Raw genomic sequence first — 26,693 nt, forward strand, 5'->3', positions numbered from 1 at the left:
ATGAATAAATTAGTCCTGGATTGGGAAGGCAGGTGATCAAAAGGCCACACCACACGTCAGACGACTCTTATCCCCAGAAACCTTTTTTTTTTCTTAAGTCCAGTCATGTGCCATGAGCTCATAATCACAGTGCCATGTAGGCAAACATGGTGGACCCCCCAAAATGAGGATCACTGGGCAGCTAGCCTGGCCTACTTGGGAGCTCCAGATTCAGAAGAGATTCTGTCTCAAACATCAAGGTGGACAGCACCTGAAGAATAACACTTGAGGTTTACCCCTGTTTACAAGCACAGCACACATGTACACGCACACACGCACAAACGCACACACAAACACAAAGATAGGAAAGTGTTACCAAGTCAATAAAAAACAGGCTATTTTATGAAAGCATTTTCTAGATTTTTCTAAACTACCCAAATGATTAGGTTTATCTGTATTTATCAACTCTTTAACACTACCTCCTGAGGGTTAAAATCTTAGTGGTTCTCATGTGATGACTTCAGTCAATATGGATGATGCCAATATCCACGATCACGTGAAGAGCATGTACAGGTGATCGCTGGGAAGAACAGATGTGGGCATCTTAAAAATTAAAAAAGGAAAGACTAGGAGGTGGTTCAGGCCAAAACTCAGCACCATACTAAGTGCTACGCACGGAATATTCCATGGAGTAAAGAAAGGAAGACTGTTATCTTATGTAAATAAGGCAACTTATTTAGAGCAGTGAAGTGATTTGAAATCACATAGCCAGTGAATGCTGAGGTCAGGCTGGGACAGTTCTCCAAAGCAGAGCAAAAGAAAGTCAGAGGTCTGAGACCTGGGAGCTAAGCACGCTTGGAAAAAAAGGAAGATAATATGACAGGGGACGCTGCCCGTCAAGTGACCTGAGCTGTATCTTCCTAGGACACATTTCTCCGTAGCCAAGTCCCTAGACGCCACTTCTGGGTTGGGTAGGACGGAACGAAATGCGGTAGTTCCCTCCCTGAAGGCACAGAAGTTGGCCACTTGAGAACCAGTGGAAAGAAGACTGGTCAAAGGAAATGCAAGAGCTCATCATTCCCACCAGCTGGGCCACTCTTGAACCAGGACACGGCAAGAAGATCAGGGCTTCGACCAGGTCAACAAGGGGATGAGGAGGCACCCAGGGAATGCCTATGCTCTGCATCTGCCTGGCACACCCGCCCACTGACCACACAGCTGTCCCTGCTGAGACTTGTGAAGACTCTAGATTAGGCTGGAACTATCTGCTACAACCTGGAGAGAGGAAAGGATACAGGAGGACTGGTCTGAGCTGGTGCGGAGCTCCAGAACCCTGTCTTGTATCTGTACATTTTCTAGGTTTCCCCCAAAGTTATTCTGGTCTTGAAGCCTGCCTGGCAAGGCTCAGGTGGCCAGGGACCACATGGAAAAAACCTTGTCTAGTATTATGCCACTGAGGGTTCTCAGGAAACTGGCAAATGTTCAAAAAGAATTGTATGCGTTTCTGGGATTTGGGCTACCTAATCTTTTTTAAAATAAGCTCTCAAATAGTTTGTGTGACTTTGAACTTAGAGTTTAGGAAACTGTGCGGGAAGAAATCTGACTGTAGCACATAGATTTTTTTTTTAAAGAAAATATACTTCAACTTTCTGTAATATGTATTTTATTGTAGATACATGTATATTATTGTTTTAGGAACTTGATTATTTGATCGAGTATTATAGGCAGAAGTGACTCAAAGTTACTTAAAACAAAACTCATAAATAAGGAAAAAAATCCTAATATTTTATCAATAAAAGGCCTTATAATAAGCATATGCTATAGTGTATATTCTGCCTAGTAATCAAGGCTTACCGTTTACAGCTATGAATTCTTAGTTTTACATCCTTCTTAGGAGCACTAAAAGGTTCATTTTCTTTGTAGTCCCTTTTTGTTCCAAATTGAAAAACAGAAGAAGAGGGAAGTAGTTGTGTTGGATAGTTAACATAGTCAGCCCCCGTGTGTTTCGTAATGGTAAAATAATTTATACATTTAAAGTAATGGTGGACGCAGCATGGGCTTAGGACCGGTCACAGCTGGTCTGAATTTTGCCTTTGTCCGGTATTGCTCTGTGCTTGTGGACAGTTTCTTTGACCTCTCTGAGACCTCTTCAGTCTTTTCTTCTGTAGGATGGCAACAGTGAAATCCATCTTGGAAGGTATTGAAGAGAATAGTGGCCTCTAGTCGTTACTTAATAGTGGTGTTGGTTATTATTACAAGGAATGTAAATTGTCAGCCCGGAGCAAAATGTATTTTCTTTGAATGTAAAATAGATTCCTGGACTGAAGCTGGCTGCAGCTACTGTGATACCAATGAAACCACAATCCACTCGGATTGTGGGGATTTCTTCCTGTTTAGCGGGACAGAAAGACAGAAGTCTGAAGCTGATTCCGCCATGTAAAACTAGTGTAGCAGGAATGAAACAAGGACCCTAGGGGTGAAAGGGCTTGGGGTCCCCCAGAGGGTGCCTCAACCAATCTCTGCCATGGTTTGATTATTTCTAAAATACTGAGGGTGGGAGCCTCTTTGGGTTGACATGAAAGACGTGATGTTTGGTTCTGGAACGTCATTCATCAGTATGTTCCCCCGACCCATGGCTATAAAAGTATTTGAAAATGAAACAAAATTGAGTAGTGAAAACTCTCGGTAGGTATTTTTCCTTTAGAAGATGAGGTGCTCAGGCAGCCTGCTTGGAAAAGATTATTTTCTGCTCTGGTCAAAGTGGCCTACTTTCTTTTTGTGTTGAAGGGCTTTGAAAGGAGAAGTTATTTGTATTTTCCCAGGGAGTGTCCACTTTAGGAAGAAAGAAAATTATATGCCTGAAGAACATAGTTGGCCAGTTTATTGTTTATGTCTACCCTGGGCTAGCAAGGAAATACGTAGAATTTGAGTTTATTTTTTTTCTGGGAAATATAAAATACAATGTCTCATCTGATTTTATTCTCCTTATTTAGTGGCACTTAAAGGTGGCTTCTCTGATCATGGGATCACAAATTAAACCAAACCAGACTCGCAGAGAAATGGAATAAACAAAAGAAATAAAAAATTTACTTTAAAAAGTTAAAAGAATGTTTTAACTATTTAAGTACATTTGGACCCCTCTAATGTGTTGATTTTTTGGCAAACTTTACAAAAGCAATTCTTCTGCAATTATTTCATATGAGAAAATCAGCACTGAACGCAGCTGAAACATCAAGGGATCCTCATCATGAGTAATGTGTCATGAGGTTATTCTTATACCAAAAAGACTTTTGCAAATCACACAGAAAATGAATTAATTAGTAAAGTGTAGCAAGTGCTCCAGGAGTCTTTGAAGCTGGTGTTGGGGGGGATAACCTCGTTCATTTGTGCCAAGTGCCCTCTTCTGGTCATTGTGAGTAATGTTTGCTAGCTTACTCCGTTTTACCATGAAGCTCACGACGTGCAATTGCACATGTACTCTGTGCTGGGCTCCACCTTCTGAAAGTAGAGGACATTTAATTTATTGGAGTTGAACTCATTTGCCCGCTTCAGTCCAGCACTTTTGTTCACCAAGCAGTGCTTGGCTAGCCCTCTGTGGCGGGGCTGGCCTTTGGTGAACTGGAGAACTTACCCATCTTTTTGGCTTCACTTTCGGCCCAGGGAAGCACATTTATGGTCTGTTTATATAACAGAGAGTGACAGACTTGTGGGACAGAAAGGCCACCTCCAACATGAACAGGTCCAGAAATGAAGATCTTCCCAATATCACCCCCATGAGAGCTTGCTGTATGCACCCCAACATTCTCACACCCAGGGAAGAGGGTGCCCACTGAGATCAAGTGTTCCATGTGAAATGCTACTGGCTTACGCACTTTGCCATATGTTTTGGGAATCAGGAAGAATGGGGTAGAACTCAGAGCCAGAAGCCTATTACGGAGAAGCTATGATCATATTATGGGTTCTCAGGAAAGCAGCTTTGAAAGAACAAAATGGTTTTAGCTTATAAGCTATAGACCCTTAGAGTGGGCATGTCTATAAATGTCTCCTAGTTCAATCTCTAGTAGAGGATATACATGAAGTGTCAACTTGTTCTGAGAGATATGATAGGTGTGTTCTCCTACACAACCAACCACCAAACAAACAAACAAACAGCCATCACCACCACTAGGCTTGGTGACTGTTACAAATTGGTTGGATTTGCTGCATCCAGTGTTCTACAGCTCTGAGGCAAATAAATCTGCATCAAATCCATCAACACATGTTGAGTCGTGACACGGAGAGCGAATGTGTAACTGTGCAGATCCGTGGACCGCTTCCTGTGCCACAGGCAAAAGTGTCCTGGGTCTATGTCATCAGGAGTCCCTGTCTTTGGTCAACGAAACAGTAATGGACTGGCTTGCACGTTTATATGTAACACACAATCAAAACCTCGACCTGACAATAGCACCCCCAGTGGGCTAGAGTTTTCCCTGGATTCTCTAGGTATCTATTTACTTTCACTGTGTGGGAGGTACTACACCAACCTCAGCAGCTGACGAATGTCCTATCCCACGTTGGTAATAGGCTGTCTGTAGACATGAGTACATTTAGCATCCTCAGAATATGTAAACACACAGACGATATGTTTCTTATCAGAAATCAAAGTTCAGAAACAGTTTCACAGATGTTTACGTCTTGATGTTTTAAACAATCCAATAGCTCAAGCCCACCAGGGACTTGATGTCTAGCTATTGCCCTCAAGAAGATGAAGGGAGTGAATTCATTCAACACAGACAGCCTAGACCATACTGTGGTTTCAATACTAAGAGTTAATATTGTGTATATATATGTTTTTTCGAGGCAGGATTTTGAATTAAGTGAATCAACAGGAAATTGTGCTAACTCTGTGATGATGGGACCAGCATTGCTTGTCAGGTCCTCATAAGGAGGACAGCTATGGGTACATAACAAGTGATGCCTGGAGGGGTAAGAAAAAAGAGATTATTTTAAGACTGGTTTTATTTTCATTGGGTGTATACTGACCCAGTGATTTTTTTTTTTAATTTTCTCTTTCAAAAGTTGAATGAAAAGATAAGCACCCATTTGGAATCTGTTTCACTGAATTTAGAAGGCACTGGTAATTTCACTAGATCCAGACAAGTGACAGAAACGAAGGCATTTCAACTGTAAAAATGTTTCCACCCTATGTAAAAGAATAATCCAAGAAAAGTAGCGTGGAGAACAATTTTTATTTCATTTTATTACTAAGAACGAATTGACAGAGCACTGGCAAACCAGAATTCCTGTAACTACAGAACCACAAACTCACAGGATGATGAGTGACTGCCATGTACATAGTGCCTGAAACTAACAGTCATAGGTCTCAAAAATAATTGTATTTTTCTGCTTTCTTGCTCATCGCTTCGTGGTTTGAATCCTCCCTGGACCCTATGGCCACTGGCGCCATATCTTCACTGTTAAATAAGCATCTTGAGGGTCTGCAAGATGGCTGAGGGGATGAAGGCCTTGCCGTCAAACTTGATGACCTGAGTTCGATCCCTGTGGTGGAAGGAGGGAACCAGACTTGATTATTTGGATTCTGGCTTTCATACATGTGCTGTGGCTTGTGTGCACACACAAACACAAAAATAAAGTAAAGAACATGTCGCCTAATTAAAATAAGGCAAGAATGTTTTCTCCAAGTTTATATTTGGGTATGTGACTCAAACATGAAGGAGACTGAATATTTGTGTGTGTGTGTGTGTGTGTGTGTGTGTGTGTGTGTGTGTGTGTGTGTTTGTGTGTGTGTGTGTGTGTGTGTGTGTGTGTGTAGGAAATAGGGTAAGAAGTAAATAAAACTTACAGGGAAACACAAATATATAGAATTTCCTCAAAGCCTTTCTCTTACCGGGTACCAGCAGGGGTTGTGATTATGTATATATGTGGTTCTCGTGGAGTGAAGACCAGCCTTTCCTCTGTGTTGATATCAGTCCTGTCCATGGGAACAAATATTCTCATTTTAGCTGGCTCTTTTAACAGGAAGAGCAAGTGAATATGAAGACTTCCTCAAAAGAATTTAGTCATCAGTCTTAGAGTGCTTAATTTAATTACTTTTGTTTATCTCACTTTAGGGGCACTATCTAAGCAGCATACGTTAAGTCATGGTCTCACATCTATCCTTAGGGAAGTTCACAGGTTGCATTCCTTGCTCATCAAGGGCATTTTTGCCTCTAGACTCATGATTACAATCTGAATAGTTTAGCTTATTTCTGAAAGATACAAAAACTGCTTATTTATAGTATAGGTCAACGATCTTAATATATTCAATAAAAAGGGTAGTCACAGGTATTGACCTGAGTTTAAATGAGAATTGAACATTGCTGATATAAGACAATAAAGGACTTGGGAATTTCTTGGGCTAATAAATTAGGCAACAATACATTTAATTTTTAGCCTAAAGGTGAAGAGAGTCATTTTAATCATTAGCTCAATATGCCAAATATTAACAAGAAATATCGCAACAAATTAGGACACACGGTTTTCCCAACAGTAGCACAGAAGTTAGGCACTGTCAAATAGTGTGCACCAGCAAAGAAAAGCTATTTTATTTTACAAATGGGGTTTCTGAGGACTGATAGACACTATGTGCTCCCTCTTGAAGTAGTTTCTTCAGGAAAGGAAACAAGAGTGCATATTAGAGACACAGAAGAACCGAGAAGGGCATTGTGGAATATGCCTTTTATCCCAGCACTTGGGAGAGAGAGGTAGACAAAACTCTGAGTTTGAGGCCAGCCTGATCTACAGAGCAAGTTCTAGGACAGCCAGGGCTACATACAGAAATCCTGTCTCAAGTCCACAGAGAAGAAAAAATATATATATATAAAGTGAGAATGAAAGAACTATGGTAAAATGTCAAATGGCTTCATATATGTAAGTGTAGTCTTTCAAAGAAAAGATGGCAGAAAGAAATTAAAAAAAAAAATGGCCCACACTCTCCAAACATGTTGAGAGTTAAAAGTTTACAGGCTCAATAAGTATAATCCTAGGTTTAAGAAACACCATGGAAAGATTAATCACAACCTAATTTTGCAAAACTTCTAATAGGAATAAAAAATTTCAAAAGGAGCCTGAAAGGCAAACAGATACAATTCTCATCATATTTTTCGAATAAATACTTCAAATGATAAACTAATGGAAAATATTTTTTGAAGAATTAAAAGGGAGAAAGCTGACAACTAGGACCCTGCGCCTAATCAGTTTTCAAAAATATGAAAGGTAAAATAAAGATTTTTTTCTGAGATATTCAAAGGCTAAGAGAATTCATCAGCAGATCAGAACTACACTAAATAGTAAATGAAGCCTCCCGGAAAGGAAAGTAGTAGCAACAGAAACAGACATTAAAAAAGCAGGGCATTAGGAAAGGTCCAAGCCCAATACTGCCTTATGTAAAGATGAAAATGTATTTTCTAAAGCTACTTGAAATCCAATCACTGGGTTGGAGAGATTGCTCAGGGGTGGAGTGCCCGCTTCTTTTCCAGAGGACTTGAGTTTGGTTTCCTAACCACAGGGCTGCTCACAACCATTTGCAACTCCAGCCAAGAAATCTGACACTCTTTTCTGGTCTCTGAGGACACCTGCACACATCCATACACACACAAACACATAAACAATTAAAATAAAATACTTCAAAAGATGACTGTTTAAAATAACAGCAATGTATTGTATAACTTATAACAATAAAATGCATGAAAATGATACTAAAAATCCAGAAGGGAGAAATAAGTAATCTCTGCAGGAAATGGTATTATCCCAAACAAACCAGGTTCTTGCTAAGCCAATGGGTTGCCCTCTGAAGACTGACAGCAGGCTCCATTGCTGAGGACAACACCCACACAACTCATTGAAAGTGAAGATGTCGAGCTGGTGCCTACATGGAACATTCATCCTTATGTTCTTGTATCTTTACTGCAGGAAGGTACTCTGTAGGCCACCAAAGAGAAACATAAACACCAACCCAGCCACAAAACCTTTTACCTGCAATCTGTCCTGCCTGCAAGTTGTGCTAGGGCAATGGTGGCACAGAACTTGTGGGAGCAACCAACCAATATCTGACTTGACTTAAGGCCCACTCTATTAGATGGGACCCATACCTGACACTGTTTGTGTGACCAAGAACCAGAGACCAGATAGCCCAGAGACCCAGGGTAAAACCAAATACTACTGGTCTAAAACAAACAAAACAAAACAACAAAAAAATAAATATCAATAAAATGACTCTTAATTATATTTTGCTGTATTCATAGATCAGTGCCTTATTCAGTCATCGTCAGAGAAGCTTCCTCCTGCGGGGGACGGGAACAGATGCAGTGATCCACAGCTAGACATTATGCAGAGAAAGAGGGGGAGGGGGGAGTGTGTGTGTGTGTTCTTGGAACACACCACTCTAAATGGATGTTCTCTCTGCTCAGTGTTCAGGGAATCCCACGAAAGAGGAGGCAGAAAGAGTGTAAGAGCCAGAAGGGATGAAGAAAGGATACCAGGAGAACAAGGCCCTCTGAATCAACTTAACAAAGCTCATATGAACTCACAGAGACTGAAGCAGCAGTCTCAGGGCAGACATGGGTCTGCATCAGGTCCTCTGCATATATATATATTATAGCTCTCAGCTTAGTATTCCAATGGGACTCCTGAGTCTGTGAATGAGTGCATCTCTGATTCTTTTGACTTCCTTTGGGACTCTTTTCTTTCTGTTTGGTTGCCTGGTCCAGTCTTTATTTGATGTTTTTTGTTTTATCTTAGTAAAATAGTATAGTATATTTTTATTTTGTCGTGCTTGGTTGTTATCTCTTAGAAGCCTGTTCTTTTCTGATGAGAGACAGAAAGGGAGTGGAACCAAAAAGAGTAAAAGGAAGGAAACTGTAAACAAGATATATCATATGAGAAAAGAATCTATTTTCAATAAAGAAAAAGAAAAAGAAATGATGTAACATCATTTATTCCATACACCTTCCCCAAACCACTAAAATAGCTCAAACAAATAAGAGGATACTTTAAATCGAATCATAAAAATATTCAATTCTTTAAAAGGGGAATGAATATTTATGAAACAGCTGGCATATGTCAACCTCAATAGTGTCAGGAAAGATACTCACAAAATTCAAAATCCATTCATATTAAAAGCTACAACAAACATGTAGGTCATGGTCAAATACTGTTTCCCTGAAGATGAAGAGTAAGAGGTAAATGTCTGCTTTCTTCACATTTATTCACTGCTACACTTGAGAGTCTAGTCATTTAATAAGATAAGAAAAACAAAGACATCTAGAATTTGAATGAATTTTGAATTTTTTTTATACAATGTTCTAAGACAGGATTAAAATTTACTTGTTTGTATTTGGATATTCATCTGCTGCTGCACCATTGGATAAATTAGACTACCCGTTCTCCAATGAGTTGCCCTGAATTTCCATCTTGTGGAAAATCAACTAAATATATAGATGCAGATCTGTTTCTATCCTCTATTTAATGTGTCTGTCTTTAAATCAATATCGTTTCTTTTCTTTCTCTTTTTCAAAACTGTCACTGTGTTATCTTTAACTTCCCACTCTTGTTTTAGAATTACTTGTCAACATCTACAAAAGAGCCTTTTGGCAGTTTGACTAGATGGTATAGAATCTATACATAAAACAAGGACTGGTAGCTTTTGTTAGGGAGTGGAAAGAAAGGAGAGACAGAGAGACAGAGAGAGACAGAGACTGACTCATTATGTAGCACAGGCTGGGCTAAATCTTGTTATATAACTGAGGTTGGCCTCCAATTAGAGATCATTCTGCCCCAGCCTTACAAGTGCTGGGGTTAAAAGTGAAAATTGTCTTTTTCCTAATATATTAATGTCTTCTGATTTCGAGCAGACTCTTTCTCCCCTCTTGCCTTTTCTCTCTTTACTTTCCCTCACCAATATATATGAAAGCCACACTCACATAAAAATCAGATACAGTGTAATCCATCAGAATTTAAAACATCCATTTTTTTGTTTTGTTGTTGCTGTTGTTTTGGTTTTTTTAAGACAGGGTTTCTTTGTGTAGCCTTGATTACCTTAGAACTAGCTCTGTAGACCAGACTGGCCTTGAACTCACAGAGATCCACCTGCCTTTTCTTCCCAAGTGCTGCGATTAAAGGCATGTGCCACCACTGCCTGGCTAAAATGTCCAATTTTAAAGGCTCTTTTGGAGAGAATGAAGACAAAGCAAAAATGGCTTTAAAAAGCCCCTGAAAGTTATCTACACCATAGTAGCTGTACTGAAACTTTGAAAAGACACTCAGGATTCAACAGCATGTAAACTACTGAAGTGGGAAAAAGATGTCAGCCATCTGCTCACCGAGGATCTATTAAGAGTAACAGATGTGCAACTGAACTGACGTTTAAAATTAGTCATCATTAGTCAAATCACAGTGGAAAACTGCAATGTACTAGAATAACCAGAGTTCCAGACTCACTCATATCAGTCCCTGGCAAAGGCAGAGACGATTCCTAACTCTCATGTACTGCTGTCGACAATATAAAATAATACAACTGCTTTGAAAAGCAATTTGGTGATTTCTTACAAAGACAAGCAGACACTTGCCAGATGGTCCAACCATCCTTCCTAGACATTCACAGAAGATGAAAGTTACATCCACTTGAAGAGTAAGATGCAAATACTCAGAGCAACTTTATTAGTGGTAGCCAGAAGCTGCAAACAACCCAAGTGCCCATCAATGTGGGAGTATAGTAACACATCTCAAAGCATCCACCACTCAGCAGGAAAGTAGCAATCTGTGAACACAACAATCTGGGTGAAACAAAACTATTTTTTTCCAAGTGAAAGAAGCCACAAAAAAAAAATAAATACTGTGTGGTTCTAATTTTGTGAAATTCTAGAAAATTAAACTATAGTGTGAGGGGTCATGGAGGTTGACCTAGCTTGGTGGGTCAGGTTGAAGGGGAAGGATAGCAAAGTTTAAGGAAGCTTGTAGAGATGATGGGCATGTTTACAGTCTTCATTATGGTGGTGGTTTTCATTGCATACACAAACATGTTCAATAGCATCTTACTTACTAAAATACCCGCACTGCCCACTTTCAAAGATGGAGGGAAAAAAAATCCCTCTTGTTATATATATACTGAAGACATCTGAATTGCCTTTTAGCAACATTGAGAACAGTTAGTTTTTATATTATTTACTTATTTTTGAGGCACTCTCACTCTATAGACCAGGCTATCTTGCACCAGTGTAGACCAGACTGGCCTCAAACTTGTAGCAATCCTCCTGCCTCTGCCTCCTGAGTGCTGGGATTGTAGGCAGGCATCTCTACACTGGGCTGGTTTTGGGGAGAGGAGGTAGTGTTTTGGGGGATAGGGTCTCATGTATCTTAGTATGACTTCAAAGTCACTTTGTGGTCAAAGATGACCTTGACTCTTGATCTTTCTGCTGTCATTTCCAAGGGCTGAGATTATGGCATAAGGAGTCACTATTAACAACTGAGAACAACTAATTCCTACAACTTCCTGCCTACTGGACAGGCCAAATAACCCCAAAGATCTAGGCTTAGCTTTTGGGTAGCTATGTGTAGATTATATTCACCTCTTCTAGACTTCCAGGGCATCTGTGCAAGGTGTTATTTGAAAACGAGTTTGTTTGCAAACGTAGACTTCAACAGCCACTGATTTATGAAACATTGGATACATTTTAGCTGATGTATCTAATATAGAAAGGTCTGAAATATGATGTATTGGGGGAACCCAGATACAATGTGTCTAATGACCAGAATGTCATCACTATTATAAAATAACTGGCCTCCAAACAGATGGGGAGAAGATTGGATTTTTAGTTGGATGATACAAAAGGTGGAATGTAGTGAAGAACTCCATTGGTTCTTAACTAATAAGGCTTCCTTCAGCTGCTGTGCCAATTCTCTGACATTTCTGATGCCTAGATATGTTCTGCCTGCACATCTCACACATCTACTGATCCCTCAAATTAAAAAAATAAAATTCTGACTTATTCTCTTCCTTCGTACTACTAGAATTATACTCAAGTGGTCCTTTACTACCAAATGTATTTTATAAGAGGCTAGAAGTTATGCTTATTTTTTATTATAAGTATTCTTTGATAACTTCCCACATACGTGTGTGTGTATGTGTGTGTGTGTGTGTGTTGCATTTGTGTTTTTTCATCCCCTACCTGTCTTATCTCCCTCAAACTCACATTATTACCTTCTTCCCATGCTGATATCTTGTTTTGTTTTGTAACCGAGTTAAGTCAAGTCTCTCTGAGGACAGTGGTTATGGGTTTTCTAGTGGAGCCTGGTGGGTTTGTTCAATGGGTACACATCTCAAGATAATGACTCCTCCCTCCTCCTTATTCAAAATCCTTTGGTAGCTAATTCAGCACTGTGGGCTAGGACCCCATGAGCTCCTACCCTAGTCCATGACTGGCTGTTTTTATGTTCAGTCCTACACAGGCCCAGAACATGCAGTCAGAGCTACTGTAAATCCGTGACTGCAAGGTTTTTAGTGAGCAGAGAAGATAACGTTTCACAGCCCTTATCCCCACCATTCAGATCTTCAAATCCTTCCCACCCCTTCTGCAATATTCCTCAGTCCTCAAGGAAGTAGTATAACTACGTTCTTTAGGACTGAGCACTCAAGAGTCCCCCTTTTTCAGCACCTTCAACAGCCAACAGCCTCTGCATCCACCCCCTGCTCATAGAAAAGAGACCCTTTCTAATTAGGCCAACAGTAGCATTTGTCTATGGGTGCAAATGTAGGTGTTTAGAAGGCAATTTAATGCAATGCCAATTTAGCTAAACAACAGCGCTAAGTTCCCCGCTAAGACTTATGGCCTCCCTTGCCTTGAATTTTTGACCATGTATATAGTGCCAGGCTTGAAATCCCTCCCTTGGAGCACACCTCCAGTCCATTTGGAAGCAGTTGGTTGCTCCATAACAGTATTGCAGCAGTAGGCACTCGTGCCTGCTGGGCTGGTATTGCCCTTCATAGGGTTCACATCTGGGTAACACTATTGATGTCTTTTCTTTCTTAGTAGTCTTCATAGTACTTTATATACAATTTTTAAAAGTTTAACATTAATAAAAAATATAGTAAAGCTTGTTTCATACAAACTATTCTTAAGGAAGCAAGAAACAATTTGGTCCTTCAGCCATTCTATAAAACTGGATAGATCATGATTGACATTTGACAATATCACACAGAGGAATCTGAGCCAGCATTAAAATGAAATACAGAGTATATACACTTGAGAATTTGGGGAATGTCTCTTCAATTGTCTAAGTTCTACATACCCAAATTAAGTCAATACTAAATTCTATCTTAAGATTTAATGATTTGCTAGCCCTGTGGTTATCAGGCATCTCATGTTTAAAGAATTGTCACTCTGTTCTGTGGTTCTTATCTAAGGATTATGTATAACAGTCCACTGGATATTCTTTTTTCTTTTTAATGTCATAATGCATGGCATAGTGATATCTATCAAATACTGATTCCTCCATCTCCAAACCTAGACTTTCTCCTCTGTACCTGAGATCAAGCAAGTTTTGACTTTCATCCCTCCTAGTCAGCCGGTTTTCAGAAAAAGGAACTTCAGTCATCTTCAATCCTTAAGGGACTGAGGTCTCAGAGAGACAAAATGAGCCCCTCCCCCCCACCAAAAAAAAAAAAAAAGAAAGAAAAGAAAAGAAACAAAGCCGAAACATGAAAACTTAAGGAGATATGGAAAAGGACAGAATGTCCACCCCTCACCCCACCCCCACCCCTGCCTGCCCCACAGTCTGGCTGCCTGAGACCAAAACTCTTGCGAAGGACTGTAGTTGCTTTTCTGGGAGAATCTCACAATCTGATGAAGGAAGTGAGGGTCAAAATGGGTGCTCTGACTTCGTAATGACCTTTTTGACCCGTGGTTTTGCCCTCTCAGTCTGCAGGTCTACACAATGCGCCTCATAAGCCAACCTCCAGTCTTGTTCGCTGAAGAAACTTCCCTAGGTAAAGATAATCACACACGGGCAATTTTTACTTAATCTTTTAAAACCTTTGAATAATGGAACTTTGAAGCCATCTAAATCATGCGCATATAGTTATTATTAAAACACTTAAATGGCACTTTCTTGAGAAACCTTAAGTGTGTACAGCTGTCCTTTTCCTACCCTTCCCCCATGGCCCTGCTTAAAATGATAAACCTTTCCTAGTAAGCTCCAAATCTGCTTTGAAAATTAACGTACTTAATTTGCCCTCAAAAAGTATAAAAACAGTTATAGGTAAATGATAGAAGAAGCTTAAATAAATACTCATTTTGAATGGCAAACGTACTTTTTTTTTTTTTTCCACAAGGTGGTGCATGATTAAGTGTCCATTGAACATTCCAGAAAAGGATCACTGTGGGATATCAGAGGTTTGTTATGAACTGGGCTAGTAGGGAACGGCTTTAAAAGGAGCAGGCCTGAAGCTCGGTCCTGGAGAGTTGTGTAACCGACCAAATGTTTGGCTAGACTGAGGAGGCACACAATTGCTTTTAATAAACTGTGGGCCAACGTTCTGTGTTTAGAGAGTCAATATGTTCAGGGAATGCATTCTGCCAGTAAAGTCAGTCCCTGTGGAGGGTGATGCTGCCTCTTCTGCCAACGAGTCTCTTCTCCCAGGCCAAATACACAGTGTGACTGGAAGTCTCAAGGGGTCAGTTAGAAATATCCCACTCATTGGAACTGGGATGTGTTTGTGGAGTTGATGAAGCACCTGTGCCTACCCATGACTGGACATAGTTATTAGCTCTTCATTTTTCCAAGTGGCAAACTTGTTCACAGATGTTACTGCAAGGGAGGAGAGTGTTCAGAGTTTATGCGGCAAATCTGTTCTGAAGAAATCATTATGCCCCACTGAGGAAATGCCACCTCTATTTTGGTATTCCATTAACATCGGAAATTTTTATTATTTGCAAGGTTGACCAGCCTTTTTTTTTAAAATCCACAAATAAACATCACATTCCTGTTTAATATAGCAAATGTTATTGGTCTTTGAAAAATAAAGAACAAGCAGGTCATTTCCGTCCCCACCCAGCAGCTTAGTGACCTTTCCGGTATCAACAAGTTTGACACATACACTTCTATCCTATTCTCAGTGGAATGTCTAACTCAAAATGCTGAGACTGTCAGATGGTCCCTTCTACTGCTTACATGGCTGCAGTGGTGGCAGAGAATTGGCAGTGACCAAGTGTTACTAAGGGACATTTCACAATCTATCTCTGTGGCAATCGCGAAATTCCCACCTCATAAAAACCATCACTGGGTCTCTCTTAAATTAACGCCATTTCTGAGATGGATGATTAGGGGAAAGTATCACTGGGTCCTCTCTTTACCCTCCTTCCTGCCTGAAGAAATATTGTTCTCTTAGGTAATCAGAACAATGGAATAGAATTCGGTTGGCTTTTTGTTAATTTTGCTTTTTCATATACATGAAATCTGTGTCACTTAGAAGACTAAAAGAATGTTAGGATTAACCGAAGCCTCCTTTGATTGCTTTATATAAAAACTGTCTCAAACACCTTGATGGTGCTTTGTCTTTGTGGGTATGATGGGTTGATGGGCCTGGTAGAGTGGCTCTCAGATGCTATTTCTAGCTAACTTCTGTTGAAATTCTAATCCCCACTCTTCCTTCTACCGACTGAGTGTGACACTGACATATTCACCCTAGATGTCCCAGACCGAGGCTGTGTGTGACGGACAGGGTGGCAGACGAGATGGATAGAGTGAAACAGTTCTCCTGCGTATGAGATGTTTGTGTTTGAGAACATTCTCAACATTCTGGTACCAACCTGCCTCACACCAGCTTCTCCTCACGCTGTGGCTTGTGGCTCTATGTTCAGGTCATGTTACCACTTTAAAGTCCTGCTGCTCCTGAAATCAAAGATACCTGTAGTGTCTCTGTCTCCCAAACTTGCCTCACAGCGGTTCTGTCCTATAGACTTTACCACGAAAATAGCAATGGCTTAGAAAGCACTGAACAATACTGTAGCCGCTAATCATGTGTGAGTACGGAGCCCTTGAAATGAAGCATCACATTTAATTTGAATTATTTTACCTTTATATTGCAATAGCTTACTATACTGGATAGCATAGCTTCTAAAAAAAAATGGTGTTGGCTGAAAGGCAACATATTCTCAACTGGATTGACCTGTTAATATGTGCTTATCACAGATACAGATTTCCTTCCCTGGCATCTAAAAGAGTTCTTACTTGTTTATGTCTAATACACTCTGTGTCCATGTGTATGAGTCTTACCATACAAACTAAGTCTGCCAGTCTTGTATTTCTCAAATGTATTTCTTTAAACATATGCTTATACATTCATTAGATGCCAGTATTGGCTATAAATTAGCAAATCTCAGCTCTATGTAGAAGCATCTGACAAATTGTAAAGCAGTCAAACAATTTAGTTTATCTAAGTCATGCTTTTAAAGTAGCTGTGATTACTGGTGTCAGGGTACTCCATTGTAGGTATATACACTTTCTTCAGTCAGTTTTATTCAGCAGAAACTGGCATTTTTATCTGTGGGATGGTAGGCTTTTCTCTCAAGCAGAATACGCCTATGTTATTAGGGTCCCATACTACTCACCGTCTCCTGGTGTACAGAGAGAAAGTTCCCCCATGCTCCCATTCTCTCAGAACTTTTCTTGTCCTAAGAGCATAGGCTTTGTTTCACAATGTATATTTACCTTCTACATTCCTTCCTTTCAAATGTTTATTAGAAACGTTAATCTTCAACAGCTGGGCTTTATTTTTTTGTGGTGAATGCATTTAATAGATGCTATGAACACTTCCCTTGACCAAAAAGACTGTTTTCTTTGAGCCAAGGCCTGACACAATATTTCCTCTCTCAAACACTCCTTTGTGTAACTGTTTGCTTGTTTTCCATTTACATTTCTCCTGGGTTTGGCCCCAGTCCTTTCGATAGTCTACATGAAAATGGAACTCTTGTATTCATTTTCATGTTGATATGTACAGGCATTCTTTGCTGGGCTCAACATTTCAGCTTGCATATGTGTCTTCCTCCACTTGTGGGGCAAAGCTGCTATCTGAATTCTCTTGGGCAAAAAGAGTTCTGCAAAAGGAACACTCTTTATTGGATTGGCAGTTCACTTCATTTTAATCCTTCAGACTGAGTGGAGTCTCAGTCTGTATTGGTTTCTGTCCTTAACAGCTCTATCTTGCTGACTCTCTATTGTGCAATGCTTCAGCAAGCTTTGATTTGGTCATGCAGAATGCTTAGTAGTGAGCTCAAAAAGTCAGTTATTTCTATTACATTCTTAAATTTGGGGGTAGCACAACCATATGAACAAAAATACAATGAAAATCATCCCTCCATGACTTTAATGAAATCATACTTTTCTTTTCATGGGTATGTTTTCACACTGTTATAGTAATGACATCCACACATGTTAGGGTCTTTCTTTAGAACTGACTTTTTATTAGATTTTTTTTTCACACATTGTGACACAGTTTTCACAACTTTCTTTTCTTGTAACTACCATTTTTCCCAGCTAGAGGACAAATTTGAGATTGGGAAGAACGAGATTCAGTGGTGGTTTGAATGAGAATGTCACTCATAGGCTCACGTGTTTGAACACTTGGTCCCCAGTTCGTGGTGCTGTTTGAAGTCGTCTAAGGGTGTTGCCTTGTTGGAGGAGGGACTTCACTGAGGAAAGGCTTTGAGGTTCCAAAGTGTTGTGCAATTTTCATTCCTTTTTCTGCTTTGTGCTAATGGCAAAGGACATAAGCTCTGTCTGGGTGCCCTCTTCCAGCTGACATGCCTGCTGCCTGCGACCCATGCTTCCCTGCCATGACAGATTCATCTCCTGGAAACCGTAAGCCCATTCTTATCCCTCTGGAACTGTAAGCCCAGGTAAACTTTCTCCTCTAAGTTGCGTTGGTCATGACGTTTTCTCACAGCAACAGAAAAGTAACTACTACAGTAGGCCTCTTGAGAAAGACAGGGGCTGTTTCATCTCGGGTGGACTTAGTTAAAGAATTAGGCTCCAGCATCTCTCACTTACACAAAACTTCCACCGAGTCAGTGGCTCCAGGTTCTCATTTCACGAATTTGAGGTTGTATTTTCATGAATTCTGGGGGAAGGGGAGGGTTAGAAAGGAGTTTATAGGTTTTTAGATAAGTTTAAGACCCAGTGAGCAAATGGAACTCTGGTATGCCAGAGGCTGCTCTGTTCTTGTAGATAAACTAAGAGGACCCATAGATGGACCCCCATCTGAGGCACTCATGGGTGGAGACCTAAGTGTTGGACTGGTCATGCTACAGGCTGTGCAGTCAGCCCACCCAGAAGTGTCCAGAAGCTTCTTTGTTTTGGTTATATTTTCCTACAACACTTTGCAGGCATCTGTGCTCATCCAGGTGGCATAAAAGGAGAAAGATAAGAATCCAGAGCAGGAGCCAGAACTCACTTCTGGTATTTCTTGCCTCTGGCCAGGACAGAGTTCAGGATATTTCTGGCCTCCAGCCAAGGGCAAAACTCAAGGCCCCTGTCTCTAAACTGCCTGAGCAGTTTCTGTCTCCTGTTCTCAGCATTCGTGGTTCAGTTCAGGGAAGACCCTTCTAGAGTGCTGTCTTCCCACTACATCTTCACATGGTGGAAAGCAGAAAGTATGTTTATTGTGTACATGTGCAGTAGGTGCGCTTGTGTGCAGGTGCCCACAGAGGGCAGAAAAGGATGTCAGTTCCCCTGGGAGCTGGAGTTACAAGCAGTTATGAGTTCCTGGACATGGGTACTAGGATCCAAACTCATGTCCTCAAGAAGAGCAGGAAGTGCTCTGAATTGCTGAGCTTTTTCTCCAGCCCTAGGCCTGTTCGGAATGGCACTGACTACATTGTGTGAGGACTCTGCTTTCCCAAAGTGTCCCACTCCTCTATTCCTTGGCTTAGGGTTTCAACACCTGAATCGGATGAGGATACAGACATTCAGACTACAGCACCAAAAGAGACACTATCCCTGTCTTTACAACGACTTCTTGTAGAACAATCAATATTTGGGAGAAATTAAAGAACACGAAGGGATGAAACCTCCTACTCGTAAAGTCCTGAATTTAACATCTAATGAATGCCCAAAAAAGGAGGAATTAGCAAAACCATAGGCCATGGCAGAGAAAGGTGATTCGGGAAGAAAAACAGCACCTGTCTAAGAACCATATCCATGTACAAGGAATTAAAGGAACACTATGCTGGGGAGGAGATCATGTACAAGGAATTTGGATCTTTTCTGTACGTTAATATTTATCAGTAACCGTAAGTCATTATTAAATGATTGAGTTTATTATATTAAGCTTTCTTTCCAACAAAAGTCAGTTCACTTCAACAGACAGCAATACATTAGTGACTGGTTCAACTACATATTTCCAGTATTAGATGATACAATTTAAATTATTTTAATAGTCACGGATTTGAAAAGAAAATATTTATGTTTATAATTACTTTTCAGGGCATACGCAACAATTTAAGGAAAACACTCAAGAGATCTGTGCAAAAAGATCTCCCAGAATTCTTAAAGTCTAAAGTTCCGATTGTTGCTCTTTTGGCTTAGAGTATAGAAAGCCCTTGGCAGTCTGTGACTTTACTAGTCAGCAGGATAATATACTAAACATCTCTCATTCTTGACCATTTTATACATTATTTTTCTACAGTTGTTCATAAGCTGTGTCCTTAAAGAATGGATCTCATTGGAGATGCTTGGATGATAAATTCTGAAATGGAAATGGTTCCTATTAAGGTTTCCATTTAGAAATCAACGACTTAAGACATAGATGTCAGGCCTTTGAAGAGCTGGGGAGCAGAAGTATGAGGCAGAAAGGAGGTATTGCCTACAAAAGTTGGAGAATGGAGTGTGTTTGTGATTTTTTGTCTTATTTGTTTGCTTTGATTTTCACTTTCGGTTTCTTTTTAAGAAAGAAAGAACATGAAGAGAGGGAGAAAGAACATGAAGTCAGGTGGATAGGGATGTGGGAAAGATCTGAAAGGAGTTGGGGGAAAAGAAAGAATATGGTTAAAAATATTATCTGAAAATTTTTAACATAAAAAGCATATAAAAAACAAAAAGCAGATATAAATTAAATACGTGTTCTTATAGAATACATAGCCTTAACAAAAAGCTGGTGAATGGCTTAAAATATCATGTTCAGGTGTTTTCCTGACAAGAAATAGTCATTCTAAAGGAAAATGCAAAATACCTTTGAGGGAATATTTTTGCCGAACATCAAATGTTTTATATTTTTGTTGTGTAAACCAACATGGCCATGATTTCCCTTACGCTGTTGGCTATTAGGCATATATTAGCAGGCACATTCAGTACCTGAGGAGGCCAGGAGGAACTGCTCTAGTTAGAAAAGACGGTACTCAAATGTAGTTGCCAGCATTAAATGAGGTGGAAAATTTAATTTCTGTTTGATTCTAGACATCATGTTAGCCAGTATTTGCAGGCTGATCATGTGACAGTTAAAGCTGGCTAATTAAGTTTCGTAGTTGCTGTTGTCCCTCAGGAAACAGCCTGCTTCTCCTTCCACTGAGAAGTCATACTTCTGCTCACTCTACACCTTCTTCAACTTGTGGCTTGTTTTTGACAAGGAGAGAAGGAAAGTGTGACGCACTCGGCATCAGAGAATGCAATGAGATGGACTCTCTTTGACCCACACTCATTCAACAACCACGGGGAAATACAGAACCATCTGGACTACTGACTACATAAAAATAAAGTCTTCTAACAGTCACAGCCAGAGGAAAACGGACAATAGCAAATAAGCGTTCATCTGGATGCATTCCATCTGCTTTGTAGACAAGCCAGAAACCGTCATCTTCTGCCAAAGTAGTCCCGAGAGTTCTCGGGAAACTCTCACTGTCTTTTGCAGACAAATCTTCTTTTTTTTCCTCCAAATCACTATTGCTATGATAATGACCAAAGCAGATGCTCTTTTAGTAATATAGCCTAGAGTTGTCCACTCCATCCTACTTGCTATTCCTGAGACAAGATAGCAATACCATACACCAAGGACAATGGTATCTAGACCAAAATCATACTGTCACCTTTAATAAGAATATCTGTTTAGATCACCATGAAAGAATTTAGCACACATATAGCAGTGCTGTGTAATTTCACAGACACCCCCCTCCCCTTCATTCTGTTTGAATTCATTTTCTGTTCATTGTCCTCCCGACTCCACAGAGCTCAAGTGTGAGATTGTGGTGGCTAGGTCAGAGTGGCTGATGGAAATGGGCCTCTGCTCAATAATCGTTACTTTGTCTGAGCTTCAGTGTGGGCAATAAACCCACACATCCAGAAGACTCTTTGTCCCTTCAGATGACTTACCTATAAAATGTCTCTTCAAGCTTCTTGCACACAGAAAAATGAATGGTCTCAGAATAACATTTCACTAGATGTGTCTCTCGGAGTGATCATTTGTCAGGCGCTTGCTGGGTACTCCGCTACAAAATACTATGGAAAAGTTTGGAAGGGTTTATTATTACTATTGGGGTTATTATTAGTAACATTTGATTAACCAGAATTTTGTGGATCAGAATGTAAGAAAGTACTGGACCAAATAGATCAGAGCTGGAATGAGCTGGAAGAAGGGAAAAGAGTTACAGTGTGGTGTAGAATTTCTTTATAAAGCTACATTCTACTGGGAATTTAGCATCAATAGAAAGAGGAGGAATTATGTCCCAGGGATAATTAAACACCTGCAGTTGTTGCTAAAAAAAAAAATAGTTTTATTTAAAATCATGATTACAGAATCTTCCAGAGGCAGCTGACTAGTGAGTATGACGGAGCTCATGTGTCCCCAATGCATTCTTCCTTTTCCTTTCTCTTCATCTATTGTTTTTTTCTTTTGAGATGCTCATAACAGAATGGTAGGAGCTTGGGTAGCTATGGCGACCCTGAGGAGGTAGCCATATGAAGGTGGAGCAATAAGGTGCAAGATGTAAAGCTTAAGTATCTAATGTTATAAAACTACATCTCCTTCCTGAACCATTTCCACTCAGATTATTAACTGAGTTTAGTTATATTTCTAACTTAAGCTACTGTTAGTTGATTTTGCAGATGATAAAGTTGTAAGCTAACTCACGAAACTGAGAAAATTGAGATGTTAACTAAAACTACCAACAATTTGCACAGAAGTATATATTCATTCTTTGCAGGTAAAATATATTCAGGATAAGGTAAAAAAGATTTTAAATGTATTGTTGATAAAATTGCATCCCCTAGTATTTGCTCAGTATTAGAATAAATCAATGTTATACTTAAAATGCGTATTAGCTAACTTGTATCGCAGAATTTGCAATTCTGTAACCCATGTCTTCAATATTAAATATCAAAAGATACCTTTGGGTGTCAATAAATTTTGTCTGCTAATTTTATAAGTTCATTCATGGGAAATTACTTACTCTTTCATGTTCCAGAATAGCTTAATGAGAATAAAAAAATAGAAAAAAAAAAACTCTTCAAAATCTTTTATGTCCTTCCATTCTTCTCTCTACATTTTTATGCTAATGTTAAAAAACAAATTGCTACGTTCCTAAGAAATTTTTTTTCCAGAAACATATGAATGAATGTTTTCTGATCCTGGGAGGCCCACAGACGCGGAGTTGCCATTCCTCAGGCCCAGTGAAAGATGTCCATAACATTTGCTATCTGGTTGATCAATGACAAGCTTAGTTTTGTTCTGATTTACTTAGCTCTTGTAATAGATAAGGATTGTTGATAATATGACAATTGATGATTTAAACAATAATAATATTTAATATTCTGTTCAAACAAGAATTAGAGTAAAGTGATCCCATTAAAAAAACGAGACAAGAAGTCTAGAAATGGGAGGTCTGAGGATTATGACGTCAGCGACATAATGGCATCATCAAAGATCTAGACACCGTCTCTTCTCTGATGGTTCCATTACACCTGCTTCCACCATGTCTAACACACTGACACAGCCCCACGCTCACATCTTCCTTCAATCCTATCCCAAAGCCAGAAGCTGGAGGGAAGAATAGGAAACAGTTTATCCTCCAAGCTTCTCTACAGTTTGAGAAGGAACAAGCTTGCCAGGAGTCTTAATACTTCATTACTCAAGCTGTAATCTCACAGATCTCAAAATCCACTCTCACCTGTGAACTTACTAAAATGCAGTGTTCCGGGTCTGACCCCAGTTGGCTATTCCTGTTTTGCATCTTAATGAAACCCCCAGGTAGTCCTTCTACCCAGTAAATTTTGAAAGGCCCACAATATTTGTTTTCCTGTGTACTTTAGATACTGGAGACAGACCTATCCTGGGGTGCAAGAGGAAATGGCAAAGGAATCTTCCTTGGCCTCTTCAATGGAAACGGGAAAGTACACAAGATGGAGGGACTGTTGGGTAAGTTGTTTCCAGAGTCTGATGTGGTATTTTTCCATGGACAGAGTGGTATCACACGTCACGCTCACTGCACTTGAATCTTGCCTGCTGTGACTCCGTGGCTTTCATGGTGTCTGGGGAATGAAGCCTGGCTTCAGGAGCAATATTTTCAAGAGAAGGTTGAGACGTTACCCTTGTGGTTTTGGAAAGGTTCCTCATTTTTATAATCTTGAGGTTTAAGAGCGCCGTCTGACCCAGGGGAATTCAAAGGAAAACCATTGATGCTGGCAGAATTCAACAGAAGGTGAGGATTGTGAAATAACAGGGTTCTTTTTAGTTCTCGTTGGTATGAAATTTTTTTCTCCACCAGAATGGCTAATAAAACTTATTCTTGTGTACATTTTTTTCTTTTGCTATGCATTAGTTCTAAGGATGTATGGCAAATGTTTACTAAGAAGTTTGTTTTAAAATATGAAATAACTGTCTCAGAGGAGTTTAGACTAACTTTGAAAATGAGAATTGCACTGTTTCACAGGTCAGCCATTAATAAACTATGTCTTGAGGGTTTCATAAAGTAAAATTGTGACAAGTTTTCCAATCATATAAAGCAATAAAACAGAATGGTAAATGGGATGAAAAAATAATAAAGCAAGGAGGAAATGCATAGTACCTATTCTTGGGCCAATGTGCTTCCAAACCCCAAGTCAATCCGTTTAGATGACCTGATGACTCGTAATCACATCTGCACATTTACTTAGAATACACCTAGTAATCAGTCCTATGGGCTGTTCGAGGACATTTTGAAAATCAAACTCGGCTTCCATTTTGTTTCTTCTCTGGAAAATACGTGTTCTCAGTAACCCTACCTCATTGTAGCCTTACCAACGTGGCAGGATACCAACTGTTGCCTTACTGACTAGATGGGAGACCCAAAGACACTGTCATATTTACAGGGGAAAGAAATCAGAAGACCTTTCAATATGGAAACATGTTTGACCTCAGAAACGCTGCTTACACACACAGCCTGTGCTCCTAAGCTGAACACGGGATAGAGTGACCGTTTGCAGGAGAACCATACACCGGGGGACAGGACGCTCTTCACTGCTAGTCATGTTTTGGGTGCACATAGTTCTCATGGAACTGGCTGGGAGGCCCCTGCCGAGATCCGCTGGCAAACCGTGGTGCCCACTAAAACAACTGTGACTTTCAATAAAAGCTCATGCCAGGGGTGCCAAAGCAAACTTGCGAAAATTACCCACTTACAGGCAACCCAGACAAAACCTTAGGAGGGCTAGAGTCACTATTTAAAGGCCTCTTTAAAAGCCAAGAGAAATGTATCCCTGATTTATTTCAATACTGGTTCTTATAAATGGCAAAGTCACAGTGAGCCAATGTGCATTTCATACCTACAGCTTGGATTGGGCTCAGGCTAATCTGGAAAGCGGAAACAATGAGAATCCTGGGCTACCCTTTCCTCTGAGACATTACCTGGAGAGTCCATAGATTTGGTGAGGTTTGATCTTAAAGGTAAAGATTTGGTGATTAATTGGTGATTTGGAAGCAGTCCTATTTTTATATTTCAGATAGTCTTCATTGGACTAAAGAAAACTAACAGTTACAGAAAAGCAGGAAGCACGTTTGATTGAGAAACATCAATTCAATATGGTTTCTTTTTTTTATTTTTCTCTTTTGGGGTTTGAATTTAAGATTCTCATTGTACCCATTCAGTCTAGTGCTAAATCAGAATGTCACCACTTGCTCTGGCACAGGTACCTGGGAAGGAGGATGAAAGGTACATGGAACAATTTGTGTCTCTCTGAGTCACCAAATGTTCCTTCAACAGCTCAAATGTGTCATGTGTTTTGTCCTGTCTGGTCTTGAGCAACAGAAGCTGCGGTAATCATAGGGGGGGGGAGGGGGGTTGGGCGGGTTACTGCAGGATATGGGACAGTAATTACACATGAATATTTGCCCATCATTTCATAATTTTTTTGAAAATGATACATAAGAACTTGTAATAGAAGTTGCTGCTGGGATTGGGGCAGGAGCTAGTGAATGTGAATAAAAGAGAAAGAATACTTAAGAGTTTTTATTTTAAAGCTTACAACGTAAATGTGTGTATGCCTGGCTGGCTAGCTGAGTATACAGATATAGATAGACAATCCATTCCAGAAAATTAATAATAACAAGACAGGGAACGAAAAACCATGTTTTTGTTGGTTCTGTTTTCAACTGGGTGGTTAATTTTCTCTCTCTAGATTGTAGTTGTCTTTTTCCTAAAATAAGGTGAAGAAAATGCAAAATAGCTAATATTTCCTAAAATAGTAACTCTGTAATTATAGAAATAGACCTTTTAAGTGAAGTCTGGTGTTGGAGAAGGACATCAATGATAACAACACAAGACATCAGCCATACCTCTCTAGCCATAAAGTTAAAAAAAAAAATCCCACATTTTTGGATGGGAGGCTGTTATGAAAAGAAGCAGTAGGTGAAGAAGAAAAGTCTGTAGGGTGGAAGCTGTCGAAGACAGGAGAGATGGGTTATTTAAGGCCTGGCAGGTGTAATAAAAAGACCATATGCTAAGACAGAATCTGGTGGAGACGAAGCTCACCTGGCTAGGGTCATCACCATGGAAGAATCCTTGTTTTGTTTTGCTTTAACTAGATGACGACCGACTTGAGTATGGTCACCCTTAACGGGCCCGGCTGACCTTTTTATCATCCCTCTTTTCTGAAATCTGGCTTTGGCCTCACATCTCAGAGTCTAAGTTGCTGACCCAACCCCTACCTTCACTGCTGCCTGCTCTAATAATCCCCTTACAGTTGCCATGGGAACAACTGGCTTCTACTTCTTGTCCTGTACTTTCTCTAACTGACCCCTGTGTGGGAAAAGTGATTCTACTCTCAGTTATACACTCACCTGCCTACAGCTGAATGTCTCTCGCTCATATGCTTGAGGCAGGCGACGTTAAAGAGACTATTGGCCAGGAAATGAGCCTGCCAGGACCACCATGCATATGTCAAAGGGATCCTCATGAAGGAGGTAGAACAAGAGCGATCTGTGCGGACCCTCTGTGCCTGCTGCTTCCTATGTAACGGAAGTCCCTAGCTACATGCTCCGTGTTTGGAAAGAACCTGTTGACTCACCGTATTGTAGAAACAAATCATGCTTGCTTAAATCCCACTTCACAGACAGTCCAGAGCACAAAGCTCAACATTGGCGCCATTGCCATTTTAGACTAGATCAATCTTTTTGTTCAGGACAGAAGTGCATTTTTTTAAAGATGTTTGTCAGCATCTCT

The 26,693-nt window shown here is 40.0% G+C and overlaps 1 long non-coding RNA gene across 3 annotated transcripts in view; it reads right to left on the reverse strand.

The window, feature by feature from the left end:
• Positions 1–26,202, reverse strand: part of LOC131895808 (uncharacterized) — a 36,989-nt gene extending 10,787 nt beyond the window's left edge. For 2 of the 3 annotated variants that reach the window (XR_009375282.1, XR_009375281.1), the window contains exons 1-2: positions 26,004–26,202; positions 21,373–21,498 (exon numbers count right to left, since the gene is read on the reverse strand). This is a non-coding gene — a long non-coding RNA (uncharacterized LOC131895808). Of the gene's footprint in view, positions 1–5,202; positions 5,518–5,866; positions 5,951–21,372; positions 21,499–26,003 lie in introns of those variants that run through there. The other variant, XR_009375280.1, reaches the window with a different exon arrangement.
• Positions 26,203–26,693: the final 491 nt, after the last annotated feature.

This window comes from Peromyscus eremicus, chromosome 19 (genome assembly GCF_949786415.1).
Source record: "Peromyscus eremicus chromosome 19, PerEre_H2_v1, whole genome shotgun sequence".
Classification (NCBI taxonomy): domain Eukaryota; kingdom Metazoa; phylum Chordata; class Mammalia; order Rodentia; family Cricetidae; genus Peromyscus; species Peromyscus eremicus.